We start from the raw sequence: 5,416 nt of genomic DNA, 5'->3' as shown, positions 1-5,416 counted from the left end.
GCTAGTTTATTGTTGATCGGCCGAAATCCCAATGTCTCCATTCTAGAACCTCGGGTCGACTTAACTGGGTACCATAGGTAGTGTCATTTGTTACGACAGAGCTGTACCTATCAAACTAAAGACACCTAGCTAGCATCGCCGTAGGTTACGATGTTTCGCCTCATGCTGGTGCAGTGGTCTACTTGTCAAATTTCGAAAGTTGAAACAATTGTTCTAAATTCAAAACCGGTGTTAATCACACTATTTCATGTTACCGCCTAGCAATAGCACCGAAACTTGCGTAGCATTTAAGTGGAGTCTCCGGAAGGTTCCCATTTACTGCCGGGCAAATATAGTATAGTCAGACAGCAACTACCTGCCTAGTCGGACAGTCCAGTCCAGTTCAATTGCTGGCAAAAACAACGCGCATGGCAAACTGCTCTATCGTCATGCCAGTGGTTCGCCGGCGTCTCCGACACATCGTCGATTTTGGATGCGACCATTTGTTCGTCCCGTCATGATTCCATCGGCGTTTTGTTGCTGTACTGGTCGTTTTACAAGTAGTCTGTGGCAATACACTGGTGAGCGAAGTGACGCCATAACAGCGGCTGCTTTTTCGCCACCGAATAGCAGCGAAAGCTCAGAGAAGATAAGTAATGGGCGAGCGCGTGAACAGACGGTAGTAGGTAAAATGGAACAGCGTATACAAGACCATATTGGATCCTAACGTGACTACCGCGTGAGAGTGGCCAAGCTAAGAATAGCACCAGATAGTAGCAGCAGTAACTATGAGAAAAGAGTGCTACTCAGCGTAGAGATTCGAAGAATGGTTACCTCCATTTTTTCTGTCATTCCTTACATGTCCGTATAGTGTTTATTGTTGATTATGGGTAGAATGTACGCACTCTTTTTGGAAGGCGGACGTAATATTTCAGGCTATTTCGCCCGAAGGCTGTGTTTGTTCAGCAGCCACTCGCTTACTTAGAGAGAGCAGTTAACAATGATTATGAAGCGTACAAGTTCATTGCGATAAGAACTACTTATTTCTATAAGTAGTTCTTATCGCAATAATAATTATAAAAATCATTATTAGTGCTATCAACAAACTGGGTAGGGGTCGTTGAAAAAAACTATAATCGACTTTGTGCTATTGTGTCATTCTAAAAACGGACCTGCTTGCCTGATGACGTCGGATCAGCCTGATCTGCACCTGAGAAGTGACCCCTTTCTGTAGATCAGGCTAAGTCGGTACTTTTTCTTTAAACCGACAATGTTAGCAGAATTGTCATAGGTTTTCATTGGATGTTAAGCAGCAATTTTTAAACAAGGCGGCGCTAGTCTTTCTTGGCAAAAGTCAGGTAATAGAATTAAATTTTGGGAATCAGCCCGCACGTCACCAATATAAACAAGTGACGGTTTAGCCATTATGTAGTATAACCTATATCATGTAATACAGTCACTGTTTTATCATGAAGTAAAACAGTACGATAGTAGTCTAAAACGTTCCGAATTGTATAGCCCTGTTAATATAAACAACAGAATTTTTTTTATATAGAAGGCTTGCATGCTTGGAAACTTGTATTAACGAAGAATGCATGGTGTTTAATACCGAATGCTCTTAGGCTCTCTCTCTCTCTCTTATATATATATATGAGCAGAAAGGGCTTGGATTGGCATTCTAGTAGTACCGATATTTTAAGTATGTACTGCTAGATCAAAATCAGGATTTTGAGGTGGGTGCTTCAAATCTATGCCTATAATATAGATGCAATTTATGAGCAAAATTAGTATAGGAAGTATATGAATTTATCATTGTGCTTCATTAGCGTAACACATCCATATTAATTTTAATTATATATGTACAGATAGAAATGTAACTATACTATGCTTTGCAAAAAGCAAATTTTGTTTCTGTGTTTTTAGGATCACCTTCCACGGACCAGGTGTCAGCGTCGTTCGTTGTTAAAAATCCATCAATGCTCTACTTGTGGTATGTTCCAGCCTTTCACGGCCGTGTCTACGGAATATAGAATAGATACTACTGTTATAAGATACATGAGATTAACATACTTCAATACTTCAATGAAGCCTAAGATCGGAGCTATTATTATTCATTTTTGATTTGGGTTTAGATACTACTCGTTTTGTAACAGCCTACCGCTTATACTTGGGCGATACTTTTTTCCTTATTTATCATTATCTGTTATTATCCTTATTTCTTACAGGATTAGGACAACAAGGAAGTTTTGACCGTTAGGATATCTAAAATCTTAATATCTCTACTATGCGATTTAGCAGTTGTCCAAAAAAAGTTATGCCGCCCTTCTGTTCACTTTAAATAGAATCTTTTATGTAGTTGTTCTAAATAAAATAGAGTGCTCGATTATGATGAAGTACAAGCCCCCTTGTGGTAATTGACACTGTAATACTTTAGAATAGCTAATTGCAATACGTTGCTTCCGTCTAAAAAGAGCTCATAACCGTAAGGACGTGACGCCGCTTAATAACAAAAACAAGACTTAAGAGGTTATTTTTAGTAACCAGCGGGATGAAGACATGTGGCTCTAGGGAAAACGGCCTCATTCATAAAATAAAACTTACACTCGACCACGCCCATTATCATCCTTTTTTTTTTTTTTAACTCTTTAGCATATATGTATGTATGCTAAACGGTTAAAAAAGAATATTGATCAATATATATACATATATATATGATCAATATTGACTTTCTTTTTTGAGATATAAAACAAAAAAAAGTAACGGAAAACATCTACGTGATCATCTTGTGAAAACGTAGGCCAAACAACACACGCTCTAATTGAATACACACATCGGGAATTCTAATCTATACTTAGCCGACATTAGCGCTTTTTTTCTTCAAAGTCAAAATTTCGAAATAAGGTTTCCTCTAACTATCAGCATGGAAATTCATGAGTGAAGTATATATTGACCTATATGGTCACAATGTTGAATTTATAGATAACCGATTTAAAGATTCTTATGAAATAAATGATGTATTATTATGGTATAGATAAATGATGTAGAGGCAAATTGTTCGTAAGTCTGATGCCTAAGCCGCTTTTTATCTGTGTATAACAATATTTTTTTTTTTTTTTAATGAAAAACAAATCAAGGTATGTATATAGCATCCTTTTCAATCTCGTTCAGAAGCGTAAGTGTTTGGTTATATCAAAACTTGCGGTGTATTTTCTGCCTCACCAGTGGTGTCACTGAGCACCCAAGCCTATAATTGTCAGCCCTTCTATGAACGCATAATGTAAGTATTGCCAAGAGAATGTAGCCAACAATTGATCACTTTTTAGGGTAAAAACACGGTAGTTCTAATAAATTGTATACTTGTACACACTTTCTTTCGTACTACACACTGACTCGGTGTCAAGGCATAAAGGAAACTGCCAGCAGACAGACCAAAATTTGTTTTGTTCGAATCTTTTGATTCAGATAACCAATACTGAGAATCTTTTCTTGCAAATGTTGACCATTTCCTGTTAACTTTTTACCGCCAATAGACGCCTTAGAGTACCATACGCTTTCCATTATCACCAATGCTAGTAGAAAAAGGTGGCACTTCTCAGGATGAAAACTGCTCATATCCCGTCCTTAGTGATTCTCGAAACCTCACACGGACCCCCTACTAATAGCAGATTGTTCTGAAGATATTGTGCTGTTCCACAATCCAATCCACATAGACGTATAATTGGCGAAAATGTCGTCCTCGTTCGCATTCTCCACTGTCACAAGTTGAACAGTTGAAAATTGTAAAGAATATGCCTCAGTCTATGTAGGTGTTTATGCCTTATCTCACATGTTCGTGGCTAAATTATAGTCATTATTCGGCTCCTGCGTATTTTTACACACACCTCAATTGTATAGAAATGAGGAGCAAGTGCTAGATATATCCACCGGGGCGAAGCGACTGTTACAGTCGGTCTAGAGTCAGCGCGGCGTGATGCCTTACGTGAGTCCTTTTTCTCTCCACAGGTCCACGAACGACAGCGAAACTACTCTAGAGTGGCTAAAATGTATGTGTGTTTCTCACTGTTTATGGATACGTATAGCGGACCCATTTGCGATGGACCAGACGACGGCATCCTTGCAGTGCTTTATTCCGCCACTCTCTCCTCCCAGTTGTCTTGCTATTTCTCCTCCTCTGACGAGGTGCTCTCTGTCATTCCACTGCCATCGACCTTCCCACTATGAGGCGAGCCGAGCGATTCTAGGACGCCAGGCCCGTCCGCCTTAGTGAAGTCTACATGCATCCCCTTGACCCCGAGCAATTCCGGGGCGCTAAGCATGTGAAGCACTCGTAAACTCGCTTGCCGGTTGCTTTTTGCTGGCGATCGTCCACTATGTGCAAATCAGATGCAAAGGTGTCGAGTCTTTTTGTGAGTGCAGCGTTTGCTAGTGTTGTGCTGGTTTGTAATACCATAATTTTGTCTGCCATTTTGTGCTGTTCTGCCTATTATGTAGAAGAGGCGTTACGGAAGAAGAACGAATAGATATAAGAGGTGCGACGCCAATTGTGGACGTTTCTTCTCTTTTTGGTCTGAAGGATTCGGAACGGCAGCAGTAGACGGGAACAGCAGGAAAATGCTGAAAACTTTATGAGGTAACGGGAAAAAGCAAAACGATGCAGGCAGGACAACTGGAGTGAGGCCGGAATTCGATCCTAAATGCGACCACACGTTGTATTCAGCTGTACTCGACTGCTATCACTGTACTCCCGTTTAGAGTGAGATCGAGCGGGAACGACAAGCGCCGGTCGAAGCCAATGTTAGCAGACGAAAAGAGCAAGGTGAGGCCCAGCCTAAGCCGGTGGGAAGAAGCTACGCAGATCGAATATTTGTACGAGACGGAATAAAGATGGCAAGAAAGTAGAGCATATGAAAGATACAGGCCTACAGGAGGAAGGAAAAGAATCTACCAAACACAGCAAGACGGGGTAAGGCCAAATGAAGAAAGTGAATTCAGCGATGAATAGACAACCTGACAGGGCCGTAGCAACATAGCCGGTAAGAGCATAAGTAGTTGCCATAATTGAGACGTGTCCTTAACTCGACGAAGAGAACGCGAACACATTACATATATGTAGGGCAATATTACATTGGAGCTATGGGCTATGCTAGAACTCAATCAAAAACGTGAACGATGAAGTATAATGAAGACGCAGAATGAATTTAAATAGAAATAGCACACTTCTTTATACGGGTGACGGTATAAAGAAGCGCACGTTTTGTATGGCTGGTTCTTTTATTACAATTGTTAGCAAGCAACTACAACCCGTAATTACTAGTGATGCTTTCGTAAATAAGCTGCAGTTAGACTGTTAGTATTCACAAGGTACAGAGTAACAAAATGTACACTGTACAGTGTAGTGTAGAAGGGAAACATTAGCACTATTTTGCGTCTACAGGTA

General features: G+C 40.3%; 1 long non-coding RNA gene across 1 annotated transcript; it reads left to right on the top strand.

Moving 5' to 3' along the window:
* Positions 1-1,666: 1,666 nt before the first annotated feature.
* Positions 1,667-5,161, top strand: LOC147757484 (uncharacterized). The gene is made up of 3 exons (XR_015321465.1): positions 1,667-1,712; positions 1,879-1,969; positions 3,982-5,161. It is a non-coding gene; the product is annotated as an uncharacterized LOC147757484 (long non-coding RNA).
* Positions 5,162-5,416: the final 255 nt, after the last annotated feature.

This window comes from Varroa destructor, unplaced genomic scaffold (assembly GCF_002443255.2).
Source record: "Varroa destructor unplaced genomic scaffold, Vdes_3.0 BEIS01000002.1, whole genome shotgun sequence".
NCBI classification, from domain to species: domain Eukaryota; kingdom Metazoa; phylum Arthropoda; class Arachnida; order Mesostigmata; family Varroidae; genus Varroa; species Varroa destructor.
Note: the sequence above shows the minus strand (reverse complement) of the source record. Positions and strands in the feature narration are given on the sequence as shown.